Source organism: Heterocephalus glaber, unplaced genomic scaffold (genome assembly GCF_053883595.1).
Source record: "Heterocephalus glaber isolate CG9 unplaced genomic scaffold, H.glaber_assembly_v1.0 deba00000331, whole genome shotgun sequence".
NCBI lineage: Eukaryota > Metazoa > Chordata > Mammalia > Rodentia > Bathyergidae > Heterocephalus > Heterocephalus glaber.
The window spans coordinates 61,736,709-61,751,280 of NW_028258142.1; the positions used below are offsets into that span (position 1 = coordinate 61,736,709).

The 14,572-nt window shown below is 36.4% G+C and overlaps 1 protein-coding gene across 6 annotated transcripts in view; it reads right to left on the bottom strand.

The window, feature by feature from the left end:
- Dlgap1 (DLG associated protein 1) overlaps positions 1 to 14,572 on the bottom strand; it is a 779,881-nt gene that overhangs the window by 659,027 nt on the left and 106,282 nt on the right. For all 6 annotated transcript variants that reach the window (XM_004853200.3, XM_087194445.1, XM_004853199.3 and 3 more), the window contains one exon: positions 13,932 to 14,091. The gene's annotated coding sequence lies outside the window, so the exon portion shown is untranslated. The remainder of the gene's footprint in view (positions 1 to 13,931; positions 14,092 to 14,572) is intronic.

The following is a 14,572-nucleotide window of genomic DNA, read 5'->3' on the forward strand; positions in this document are numbered from 1 at the left end:
TTATTGTCTCAAAAGTTATAATTCTCTTGTTCTCTTGAACACACCCCCACAGTACATAATGGATCTCTTCTTAGCCAAAGCAGTAGCAAAACAGAGTAGGAGGCACATACAGAAAGCCAGTGTGAGCTATGGCAAATGTGGAACAGTACAATCACAGTGGCCAAGCTCACCTCACTTGCACATTTACTCTCCATTAAACACAAGCAAAGTCTCTCGTTTTAATTTACTCTTGCCCTCATTTATAATGAATTAAAGATGCCTTTTTCGAGCTTTAAAAAGCATTTGTGGTGGAGACACTAATTACAATTTTATACACACACACACACACACACACACGCATACCACTGGAAGTTCTAAAATTAACAAAGCAAAACCATTCATAATTCTTAGATGTGTAAAGGAAGTGGAAAATTCACCAAAGAACATTGCTCACCTTGTACAGTACCTGTGTTGTACTACGAAATTTAATGAAGCCTCTTTGGTTCTAACATTAAAGAATCTTTATAATGCTTTTAATTTCAGAATTTCAGGATGGGAAATCATTTTTGAGTAAATGGCACTAGACACAATTGAAAAAAATTACTAATTTTGTCATTCTTTAAAGAAAACAATTTTTTCAAGTATTGTTATCCATCTTTTTTTCTCATTTCTTAGTTTTTGAATGATGTGATCAGATAAAGATAACAAAAACAACCATTTTCAATTTACAGAAGGAAGATGAGAGATTCCCTCAGTATTGTCAGCACTTAATATTCCCTGTAGATTTACAAGTACATGAGATTAGAATTAACGGAACATGAGCTGGTGGAAATAATTTACACAGGATCAATCTGTGTTGGTCATAAAAGAAAATGCATAATCATGAGTACTATGCTATATTGTCATTATCACTTTACCAGTGTATGGAGTTCACACTCATGGTTGAAAGCACACAATTATTGACAAGGAGATATAACTATAGAAAATTACTCAGCAGCTTCAAGTCTGAAAATGAGGGCACTTTGCCATTTACCTTTTAATTATCATGGACCTCAGCAGAGCTGCTTTTCATAAGACTGGAAAGCATAGCTCTAGCAACTTCCACTTTTAAGGTAATTCCCACTCCACAGACCACATTCAGTCTAAAATTAGCCTATAAGGAAACTATTGATTTCCAAACTTAATCCCTATACAGACATCAAAGTCAGCTTTTGCGTGCTCCTAGATAATCTAGAGCAGAACAACAAATCATCTGCAAAACATATCAATATAGTTTAATAAGAGAAGATAATAAATTTAGACACTTATATTTTTACCACTTAGGACATTTCTTGATTCTAGGTAATACAATGTAATATAATGAGGAGGTAAAAATGAATTGTGTATGCTTTGAAGTAATTTTCATAAATATATTCTTTATGCATGAGGCTCAATGTTATCTTGAGGGTAAAGAAGAAAGCTAGAACCATTACACTCTCTGATTTTTGAAATACCATAGTACTGGCAAAAAAACAGAACAAGGAGTAATGAAACAAAATAGCCCAGAAGTGAACCACACATTTGTGGTCAAATACATTTCAACAAAGTTGCCAAGAACACACAGTGGGGGTATCCACATGCAGAAGTATAAAATTTGCCCCTTTTTTTACACAAAACTTTTTAGGCAAAAATCTACTCAAAATGGATTAAAGATTTAAATATAAGGCTTGAAACTTAATCTGTCTCCCTGTTTCCTAATATCTCTTTTTTATTTCACTCTTTAAATTATTTATAAATTTTTTAAAAATCCAGAGCAATAAAAAAACTCAAAGCTGTAAAACCACTAGAAGAAAACATAAGGAAAAAGCTTGAGGACATCTTTCTATGCAATATTATTTGTTGTTGTTGTTTGCCTGTTTGTTTTTGATTATTCCCCAAAAGGAATAACCCAGCAGCAAAACAACCCAGCAGCAGCAGCAAAAGCAGTCTCAACCCAGCAGCAGCAGGAAAAACAAAACAAAGCAAAAACAAAACAAAGAAACAAGCAATTAAAAAGAAAATATTAGGAAAACGCAAATTACAACCACTACGAAATAGCATTTCAAATATCTGTTAGGACAGCTACTGGCAATAAACAAAAGATAAGAATTGAAGAGAATGTGGAGAAAGGGGAATCTTTGCATACTATTGGTGGGATTGCAAATGAGTGTAGTGAGTAAAGAAATGGTGTCCTACTTCCTGAAAAAATTAAAAATAGAACCACCATAAGATCCAGTAATCCCACCTCTAGATATATATCCAAAGGAAAGGAAATCAGCATGCCAAAGAGCACTCCCATTTTCTCTGTGTCGCTATTCACATTAGCCAAGATGTAGAATCAGACTAAGTATCAATCAAGGGAAGAATGAATAAAGAAAATGTGGTCTATATTCACCAAAAATGAAAAAAAGAACAAATTTCCTCACTTGCAACAACATGGATGAAAATGTCACACTGTCTTGACTAGTGTAGCATTACCATTACAGTAAGACTTGAAATAAAATATTGTAGGTTTTTCTAACTTGTTTTCCATTTAAAATTGTTTTGACTATTCTTTTTTTTTTTTTTTTGGTACTGGAGATCGAACTCCGGTCCTTGCGCTTGCACAGCAGGCGGCGGAACCACTGAGCTAAATCTCTGGCCCTGACTACTCTTTTTTAATGGAACGGCACATATACATTTTGAATCAACTCATCAATCTACTAAGATATTTTGTAGGATATTTACTGAGATTACATTGAAACTACTGGCCACTTTAAAGATAACGAAATTTTAAAAATGGATGCACATTGAGGCCTTACTCTTAAGTGAAATAAATAGGACACACGTGTAAATACAGAATGCTTTCTCTGGTGTGAAAGTGTAAATGAGGACCAAAATGTGTAACAGATAATGTGAAATAGGAAGAAAAGGTCTAAAGGGGAAGGGGAAGTGGGAGGGGTAGGGGAAACAAAAGAAGGGAAAGGAAAAACTATGAGAAAAGGAAAAAACAGAAACAAAGTCTTAGTAAACAGGAAGGGGTGGAGGGGTTGAAGGGAGGGCAGGAGAATGGGGGAAAAAAATAAGAACCAAGATATATCATGTAAAGGTACAAATTCCCAATGATGAATGTAATCACTGTATACCTAAAATGTACCAATAAATTTAATGAATAAAAAAATAAAACACTGAGTTTTCTAATCTATGAACAAGGAATATTTCTCCATTATTGTTTTAAAAAATTTCTCTCAGTCTTGTTTTGTAGTTTTCCTTCTACAAGTATAGATCCTGACCTTGAAGTTACATTTGTTCCTAAGTATTTAATATTTTATGCTATTATAAATTACAGTGACTTCCAATTTTTAATTTCCAATTGTTTGTTATTACTACAGAGGAATATAACTGATATTAATATTAATTAATATTGGTCTGTATTTTACATTTTTTGTCCTACCTGTGGTTTTGGTAGCAGGTTGATGCTGATCTCACAAAGGAAATATTACCTTTTCTATATTCCAGATGTGGTCCTCTACTATTAGCAATATTTTTTCTTAAGTTTCCAGTAGAAATTACTAGTGAAGCTACTTGGACTGGAATTTCCTTTGTAGGAAGATTTTAAAGAATAGACTCAAATATTTAATAGAGAGTGGGCTTCTCATCATTGAATAATTTTTTTCTCCAGAGAGCTTTGATGGTTTTCATATTTCAAGGAAATTTTCCATTTCTTTTTAGTTGTCGAATTTGTTGGCTAAAGATATTTATAGCATTCTCTGTTACTTTTATTTCTAAGAAATCTGTGGTGAGACATTTCTGACTTTCCTAATATAATTGTCTCTTCTTTCCCAAGCACTCTGGCTAAAGATTTATCAGTGCTATTAATCTTTTCCAAGAACTGCCTTTTGGTTTTACTTAAGTTTCTTCACTGCCCTTTTCATTTTTATGTCATCTAGTTCTTAATTTATGCTTATTATTTCCTTGTTTCTACTTGTTTTGGGTATTTTTTTTTTGTTCATGCAATCTAGTCTCTTTAGGGGCAAGTTTAGACAATTGATTTGATTTTTTTTTTTTAATATAAACATTTAATGGAAAACATGTCTCTACTGCTTAGCTGCATGGTATCCATCTTGGTCTGTAGTGATTTCAGCTTCAGTCCATCTAAATATTTCCCAGTTTTTCTTGTGATTTCTTCTTTGAAATACACATTATCTACAAACATGCAGTTTAATTTCCAGGTAGTGGCCAAGTTTCAAGATCTCTCACTATAACTAATCTCCAGATTAACTCCTTGGGGATTTCACTCTTCTTTCATTTACAGAGACTTTTCTCCTGGCCCAGCACCTGGCCTCTCCTGATGCCAGTTTGGTCTCTGCTATATGGAAAAGTGTTCAAGCAGAACCTCTTCCACGACATTTTCGTTGCTGCCTTCTGTACCCTGACATATTCTCACCTTGTTCCCTCAGTTGCTGGGCATGCAGTGCTGAGCACGCAGCTGCAGCTCTGGACTTGTCTATTTCTCCTCGAAGTTCTACCAGGTGCTGCTTCTTGCGATGCACAGTTCTGGCATTGGACGTAGACACATTGGTCCCTCTTTTTTTTTTGGTACTGGGGATTGAACTCGGGTCCTTCTGCTTGCGAGGCAGGCGCCGGAACCACTAAGCTAAATCCCCAGCCCACATTGGTCCCTCTTGTCCTCCTGATGAACTGACTTCTCTGTCACCATGAAATGTCTCTATTTTCCCTGGTAATATTCCTTGCCCTAAGATCTGCTTTACTGGCATTAATGCGGCCAGTCTGGCTTTCTTCTGATGAGGGCCTAAGTGGCACACCAATCTCCCTCTTCTTAGTCTTGCTGTCTTGTTTAAAAGGGACACAGCACTGGGTTTTCTCCCCCTCTCCACCCCACACAGGCTTGGTGCACATCAGTGAGCAGAACACAATCTGCTCGGTGGCTCAGACAGAAACCCAGCAAATACCTCCACTTCTCTCTTCTCCCATCCATCAAGCGCATCCTCAGACAATATCAACAACGCATTTACTTCTTTTCCAAATCCATAGCATGAACCTCAAAGAGGTCCGTCCGTCCCTCCCTCCCTCTCTCCCTTCCTTCCTTTTCTTCCTTCCTTGGGATTCCCTAGTCTTTCTGTTTCTTAATAATTCTCTTGCACCTAGGGCTTCAGCTGGTACCACTGCCTAGAATAAATTCACCTCAGTACTTTCCATTGAGGGCATTTAAGCTGAGTCCATAAGCATGCAAAAGTGTGATCTCTTCTTTACTTCATCATTTTTGTTCAATGTACAGCCAAGCCCTGAGCTCTGTGCCCAGGATAAAATGATGAGCCTGAAGTTATTTGGTCTTTATGCTCAAGGAGTTTCTAATTCAACAAAGAAAACAAACATCACTCGATGCAGGTGGAAACATGCACTAAAAGAAGTCCTACAAGAAAATGAGCACAGCACTCTGCAAAGCTAAAGATGAAAAAGACTGAGGTTAAAAATAACGTTTGATGAATGAGAGGTTCTCTGACCACAATCTGAAGGGCAGGAGTAGTTAACCAGCATGTTGTGAGTTCAATGGAGAGAAAAAAGCATATTAATTGAAATTTTAGTTCATATACATGTACTGTTAACAAGATAAGTTATGACAATCTTAATTAGACACATCAGAATTAGTAATTAGTTACAACTCTTGATTTGGTATAATCTTGTCACAGATCTCAAGGTAAAATTATAGGTTTATTATTTCAATAGAGAGCAGTGGTATTTTTTTTTGCACTGTGAGGTAGAAGAGCTAACAGCATATATATATATATATATATATATATATATATATATATATACATACATTTTTTTTTCTACGTTGTAACTGGGAATAAACAGAAATACTTCATTTATTTTCATTTATTTTATTAGACATATCTGCAGTACACAATGATCACATTTATGGTGGGGAGTTGGTACGTGTACATAGTACATAAGAAACATTTTAATGACTGCATAGACTTTTCTAGGGAAAACCAAAAATGGTCTCATTTCTAAAAATGCATTTCCCAGGCTTCATCTCGATATGGAGACACAATTCAACTCTTTTTTGATGTGGACTTAAAACCAGAGGCAGAATCAACCCATACAAAAAGAAAAGGAGACTCGATTGTTTTATATATTTTTCTGGGGCTGTCACTGTAGTTGCCTGGGTTGAAAGTACAGCTGCTGTTGTGGTTTGGATGGAGAGTGGTCCCCTAAAGGCTCGTGTACCCACAGGCAGGATCAGGAGGGTCTGATGTGAAGATGAGTGTAATGTTGAGAGGTGGGGCCTGGCTGGAGGCATGACCAGAAGTGTACATCTCCTTCTGTTTCCTGTCTACCATGACGTGAGCAGCTTCCTCCTCCAGACCCTTCCTCCATGCCCTTCCTGCTCTGGAGCCAGCTGTCTATGGACTGAATATGTAAGCACCTAAAATCTGTCTTCCTTTAAATTGTGGGTGTTGGGTATTTTATCCCAGCAAAGAGAAAGTGAGTGAGACACCTAGTAATTGAGTAGAAGTATGGCATCTGTTGCTATAGTCCACCAAACTGACTGCAAAGTGAGAGTTTATATTTAAGCACCACTCTACTGGCCTCTCACAGGTTTGTTGAGGGTCCTAGTGCAGGGATGGTGTGAGTGCCTTTGGGGTGATATGATACAAATGAACCACAGTGATGTTCCGCTGAGGGAACAACCATCTTGGAAACCAGTGTGCAGTGAAGAGAGGTTTCCTACTTTCTTAGGACAGAGGAGGAAAGGGTTTTAACGGCATGACTACGATCACTAGTGGCATCCTCACCTTCAGACTCACCTCCATCTGCCTCTAGATTTTACCTGAAGAATGCTTTTAGACAGAAGCAACATAATCATCTGGCTTTTGATTTCATCTAAATTATAGGAAATATGGCTACAGCAATACATCCTAGTACTACCCCAAATCTTTGGAAAAAAACAAAGGAACAATGAAGAAAACTGAGGAATTTATAAAAGCTCACTAGAGTTTATGTTTGGCTTTGAACAACTGTTGAAATTGAATGTGATTTCATATACCATTTCATGCCACAGATGTACTGAGACTCTAATACTATTCTGGAACCGAACATATTGTTGGTTCAAGAATCTCTCCTTATGCATTACAGACCAAAGGGCAGCAAGAAAATATAATAAGGCAGCAAGCAAAATAAAAAATTTCAAAACTGGCTGACTAAACAATAAAGTTACGCCATGGGGAACAATGTTTTTAGGGTGGGAACGTCCAGAAGAGATGCAGGGAGGCTCATGTGCTTGTCTACAGAGCATCCTGATGTATGAGCAGGAACAATGCACTCAGTAGCAAAAGTGGAATAAAGCTGTTTCTATCTCACCTTACCTTTCACAACTCCAGCCACAGTGAGAGAAGAATAAGTATCACCCCAACACTGGCAGCAATGGAAGCTGATTAAAGATTGTTGACTATATAATCGAATAGTTTAAAAAGTCAAGCAGCCTCTCCAGAGCAATGTAAGCTTGTTTTAGTTGGACTTGCATTACTGGGTTTAGCAGATGGCCTCATCTCTGTGGGCTTCTCATCCACGTACCTAACCAACCACAGACTGAAAACACTTGAAAAACTTCACATCTGTAGTCAACATACACAGGTATTTTCCTGTCATTACTTCTCAGACAATACACTATAAAACTACCCAGTACTTACAACGTATTAGGCATTGTAAGTAATGTAGGGATGATGTAAGATACAAGTAAAGATAAATCTTACGTGAATATTATGCTATTTTATATAAGGGACTTGAACTCCAAAGAATTTTGGTAACTAAAGGGGCTTCTGAAACTCCCCCCCCCCCCAATAACACCAAGAAATGACTGTGCACTAAACCTGAGAATACAAAACAACAAAAGTAAAATTACATCCTGTTCTAAGACCTCAAGAACCAAATATTCTAAAATTTTTGGTGCAGAATGTACCTGAAAGGAGGCAATTAGCAATTTAAATGCTATGGTGTTTGAAAAAGTGTAAACTCCATTGGACTTCTGAATTTAAAATTCTATCAGCAATTTATCACATTCAGGTATTTAAAGTGTGCATATTAAATATATGCCATGAATCACTGTGACATTTTTATGATTTAGAAATATAACTATTGGTTGGTTTGCATTGCCATTTAGAACACAAATTGATAGATCAAAAATAAGCTTTCAAATAATCATGTAAAAAGCACCAAAGTGAACCCTAAATGCCACCCTGCCCCTAACTGCTATTAGCACATTCTGACATGCCTGTTACAAGGCAGGTGTGACAGGACCCTCTCTCCACACCCCTTCGAGGGACTTCTGACACACTCTGGCCCAGGAGGGCTTATGTACGCACCCTGCCACTCCATTCTGCTAACAGCTGCTCCTTGGTGTGGGAAGGAATAACTGATTTGAGATGAACCATCAGATCCTTTCCGGAAACCAACAGGGTCCACAGAGGGGCTGCCAGCCACACAGTGTGGCTCCCTGTGGGCCAGGGGAGCTCCTGGAGCACACATGAAATGCTCCTCATTCTCCACCCCAGTAAATCCCCCTCACCAAAGCCAGTTAGGAAGGGCTTCTGGTCCTTATAATGAAATGATCCTGGAACATCTAAGCTTCTCTCTTGTGCGGTCCTGATCAATGAGTAATTCGAAGCCTAATACCACTCCACTTTATTTTAGATTGCTTTTTTTTTGGTGGGGGGGGGTAACGGGGATCGAACTCGGGACCTTGCACTTTCGAGGCAGGCACCAGAACCACTGAGCTAAATCCCCGGCCCTAGACTGCTTTTCAATATTAACATATTATAGGCACATACATTAAATGAAGAAGTTTAAATGAAGACAACTTTCAGTTGCTGTTACAGAAACTTATTTAACTTTTTGTTTTTTCTGTTGGGTGTAAACTCCTTACATCAGCATCACAGTCTCTAAAAAGAGCAAATGTAGTAGTTTGATATTTGATAAACTGAGAGGCCGAGTTGCCTATATTTGTATTTTTAAAACTATTATATCTTTAAAAATTATAAGAACAATTTACAAATATATGACATTTTATAGAGAAATATTTAACTCTAGTACTCTACAAGAATCATACATTCTAGCAAGCTGTGGAGCTAAATGTGAATCATGATAAGAAAAATTATCAGTCAATCCAAGTAAACAAAAAATAAATACATACATGAACTGACTATCTCCGCCTAAGAATCACTGAGAGCTACTGGCAATATTGGAGTATTTAAGTCAAACTGTTACTCTTTCTTACATGGGAGTCATCTTCATTTATTTATTTCATACTTTAATAGCTAAAATGGTAATCTACTTTGACACTTCGCTTTTCTTTTCTTTTTTGGTACCGGAGATCGAAATCAGGACCTTGCACTTTCAAGGCAGGCAGCAGAACCACTGAGCTAAATCCCCAGCCCCAAACACTTTGTTCTTCAATGTTCCTTTCACAGTATCTTTCAGCAGGTGTTATTTTACCCTCCTTTTGTCTCCATATTCCCTTTTGCTTCTGTGTTTTTTCTTTTGTTTTTTAAACTATTAATGGTATTTGAGACACAACCATATTTAAAAGCAAAGTTGAAAACTACAAAGCAAAGCACAGTTTTTATCTCTCTGTGGAATTTCTGAGATAGTGGATGTTGAATAGAAACCAATCTTACACTAAGTTTAGCATCTGCTGCAATATTTTGCTCAGTCTCAATTCAATAGACTTTTGACTATTGTGTGAATTTTTCCACTCACTTTTCCCTGTCTAAGAAATTTATTGTAAAATTAAAATGATAAATTCCTGAAAAATTCATGCTTTTATTTTTAAAGTATTTAAAAGTTTGGCCAGTAGAAATTCAATCAACTAAAATAGAAGGCCCAGATAGGTAGGGATTTTTTGTCAATTTTGCTTACTGATAAGAGTTTAGCATGTGAAAAATGCTGAACACATAGTGTATGTCTAATATATCCTTCATGAATGAATAAATCATAGAATTTATCAGCTGATGAGAAAATAAAAAGTAATTCTCTTATTAATTATAACAATGGCTAGTTAAATGACCCTGCCAATGTACCAGATCATATTTATCCTTCAATCATTTGTATCTTAAATATTTATTGAGTGCCTATTATTCCTAAGAATTGAGGTTGGGTGCTAGGATAACAAAATGAGTCAATGAAGCTGTAAACTGAAGAGCTTATGTCCCGTGGCATGACAAGATAATAAGCAGGATGGAAGCTGAATGAATAAGGTGTTGAATACAATTAGAGCAGGGAGCTCGATTTTTCTTAATACATAGCCAATTTCACATTTGATTATGCATGTAGAATGTTTCCCCTGTGTAGTCACTGATGAATCATTTTATAGGCCACCAAGGCTCTGATTAAAATATCAAAGGGTGATTTTTTTCAGATGTAAATAGCCTAAAATTGGTAGTAATTTACTCCCCTGAATTACAAACTCATCTACCTGACTATGTCAGGACCAAGTTTATATCTACACTGCAACAACACAATTCACACAGGAAAATCAACATTGCTTGTTAATGCATAACAGTTCCCAGTCACAGGGAGCTCAACACAGTTTCCACTTATGTTATGAATACGGTGATTCCAACTGACTCCATCTGACACACCACAGTGATAGACTCTTTCTGATGCCCTGCTTAAAATTCTCTGACACTAATGACAAAACCTTACATTTTCAGGGCTAAGTAATCTAACATAGATTTAATATTTAATGAAAATAAAGTATTGACCATCAATACCATCATTTCCTCAAATGGAACAAGTCCTGCCAATGAGTGAGATGGATCCCTACACCCCGAAGGAGGAGGCGTGAAGCTGACACAGGAAATAATTCAGTGTGGTGTCAGGTCTACTGAAACGCTCCACTTTGGAATGTTTTGACACTGAGATCCTTAACATTCTTATGACAAAAGTTTCTGTTACACCACTGGGAATAGCAACATTCACGGGAACCATTCTTTCAAAACCTTCAAGTTCAAAAACCACTTCCTCAAACATCTCATTTAATTTCTACAATTCGCTAAAGCTCAAGAACCTAGAAAATGAGTTGCCTGAAATACAGTAAGTTGTTCCACGAACTTTCAGTCTAGCGATCTTTCTCTTATGCAAAGAGAATTCATTTGGGGGTAAATATAGAAAGGTAGAAGATGTTTGTACACCACTTTACTGTTCTATGTCTGACAACCATCCGTAGTTCTCTACCTTAGTGAATTTTTACTGTTAGATTTTCCAGGCACCTAAGTAGACCTCTTAGTAAATCTCCCAAGAACTACACTGAACATTTCGCTATCACTAACCAAAATTAATTTTTACAAAAAATATAAAAGGAAAATTCACCAGGTCACAATCTTCTTACAGATATATTTTATAGATATATTTTAGAACATAATTAAAAGATTATATATATATTTATATATAATATATATTATATATATATTTGTCTAATAATAAGCATCTCAATGAATGTCACTAACCAAAATTAATTTTTACAAAAAATATAAAAGGAAAATTCACCAGGTCACAATCTTCTTACAGATATATTTTATAGATATATTTTAGAACATAATTAAAAGATTATATATATATTTATATATAATATATATTATATATATATTTGTCTAATAATAAGCATCTCAATGAATGTACCAATGGCATTAAATATAATGTTAGGTATTAAAAGACTTTTGTCTCTGAAATCTTCCTAATATATCTAAATAATACATCTAAAATCAATAAAACAAGTCACTTGGGTTATCAAAGAATACTATAGCAATCAACACCAAAAAAATGAGAGAGTAATGGTACCTTGAGTATCTAGTATTTATTTTAAGACTTTTGTAGATTCAAAAGACTGGGTCACTACTTTAAAGTTCTAAATAAGGGTGAGATTGAAAAGAATCTGCTACTAAGAATCATCAAAGTGTAAAGTAATTTAAAATGGAAGTTGTATAATTTTCCCTGGAAAAGTTTCAAAGTCTGGAAAATTTCAAAGCAGTTGTTTTTAGAGATAAGTCAGTAACATCATGAGGTGCAGTTTTACTTAACTAAAGATGTTGTATGAAACAAAACCCACTTGTATTTGATACATATGTATTAAGTAGATACATAAAATAATGATAACATCGTGTTTTCAAAAGTTAAAATGTGCCCACAGATGTTTAATATATTACTATTTAATCAGGAATGCCACTGAACATGGTTTCAGTTGTCACAAGTTAAACACTGGCAATACCAACAATCACATTAGAGATAGTTAAGACTCTATTTAAGAAGTCACAATCATTCTGACAGGCTACTGTTCCCATTTCGAAGATAAGGAGATTTAGTGAAGTTAATTTACTCAATAAGATAGAGGAAGTGGCATATCTGAGATGATAACATTTAAAATACAATGATTTCAAAGTAGATAAATGCTTCAACTTTAAAACCCAAAGTCTACTCTTGAAAATTATAGTTTCCTCAACTATGATTGGCTATTAAGGAAAATTCAACACAGGAGCAGAGTTTACAGATGAGAAAGTTAGTTCTCAAAGAGAAACCTCTATTAAGATCAAGCCCTCATAATTATGTATACGGTTGCTTACTATTATAATGCCAAAACTTATTGAACATTTATTGTGTGCCACGCTCAGTGTTAGGCACCCTTTATAAATGAGAGCTCTTTTAATTTTCACAATGACTCCAGGATTCATGGCCAAAAGGTAGCAGAGTCAGCATTCAAACTGGAGAACCCATCTGTCCCTGGAGCCCACATGCACAGCCACTGTGCCATCAGCAGGGTTTTGCCGCACACGGTCTTTGCATGTTCCTTTCAACAAGCCTGGATCACACAACAGTTTGGGGCTAACCCTCCCCACCTGGTCCACAAAAAGCTTCAAAAGTTGTTTAACATCATGGGTGATTAGGCATCCCGAGAGTTCTGGTGTTTCACCTAAATATTCATTCTCTTTCTGAGTTCCTCTCACAGGTCCTGACTCAGGTCTTGAGTCTCAGATCTTTGAGACACAGAACTTGTAGCTCAAGAAAGGAGACCTTTAGCTGACCTTTCTCATAGTTTGGCCACCCATGGCACAGCCCTAGCTCCTGTTTTCTTCCCTCAGCTTCTGTTCTCAGAAAGTCACCAGCATGAACTTTCCAAAATATGCAGGCACCTTTGCTCCTCTTCCTCTCCCTGCAGGAGCTACTCCTATTCTGCCATCCATTCAAAGTACTGTCTTTTTCCCAGCCCTAGTTCTCTGTCTGGATAATTAACTCTGACCTGAGCACCTAGCAATTTTTTTTTTTTTACTCTTCTTTTTTTTTTGGTACCAGGGATTGAACTCAGGAACTTGCACTTGCAAGGCAGGTGGCGGGACCACTGAGCTACATCTCTGGCCCCTAGAAATTTAGTATATAACACAGAAAATTGTGAAGCCAGGACAAGATGCACAGAAGTCAACTTATGTGCACTAGCAGTACATATAAGGGAAATACAGTTGCCGAATAATTTGCATATAAATAATCCCAACAGGTACATTTTCATCATAACCAGTTTCAAGGAGGTGACTCCATTTTACAGCTATTGATTTTACAGCGGTTAAAAACAACACAGGTTGAAGCAATTATAGGCTTCATAAAATGGTACCAGTTATTTTCTAAAACAAGTATGTATGCTTGTCATGAAATTCCACTGGCTCTAAATGTTAATTCCCTGTACTTTACACAAGTAAAAAAGATATCTTCAAATACATCAGCATATGTTTGGCTAATAATAAGCATCACAATGGCATTCTGTGAGAGCCCATTTTCTCCCTTCATCATGTGTGTTTATTCTTATAATGTTAAGTTTCCAATTTACAAGAAAACAGCAATACTTGAGAACAGGTCATGACCTCAAGCAGGAAATGTATTACTAAACTCACCAGTCTTCTTGAGTCAAGTGCAGTTCCCTCTACAAGAGCTCCATCAATCTGGGACAGAGCTGAGCCAAGTGGATGCACGCTGGCCCTTTCAAGAAAGTGTCCAAGGCAATGGTCTAAGTGATAATCACTTCAAGGGCCTCAAAGTACCGCTCAGAAGGTGCTAAAACACAAAAGGAGACAAAAAGGGGATAAGAAAGCGTTCACAGATTTATGGGTATTTTTTCAATATTACCTATACTTATTTGATCACATGACTAGTAGCCTCCTTCATATCTCTCAACAAATGATTCAAAGGTGGCTAGTCTTGTCATCAAGAATGTAAATTACATGCTAATTAAAAAATAAACATGCAGTAGTTCAGTATGCTCTCATGGGATGCCTGAAACCTCAGATAGTACTGAAACCTTTAAATACCGTGGCTTTTCCCTGCACATACATATTATGGTAAAACTTAGCCTATAAATTAGGTTACAGTAAGAAATTTACAATAACTAATAAAATTGGACAATAACAATCAATAAAATGTGTTAAAATTGCCATCATCTGTACTCTTGCATTTGAGGACCATTACTGAGTAAAGTAAGAGTGATTTGAATTCAGGCACTGTGATAAAGAGACATCTGATCTGAAATCCAAGCTCT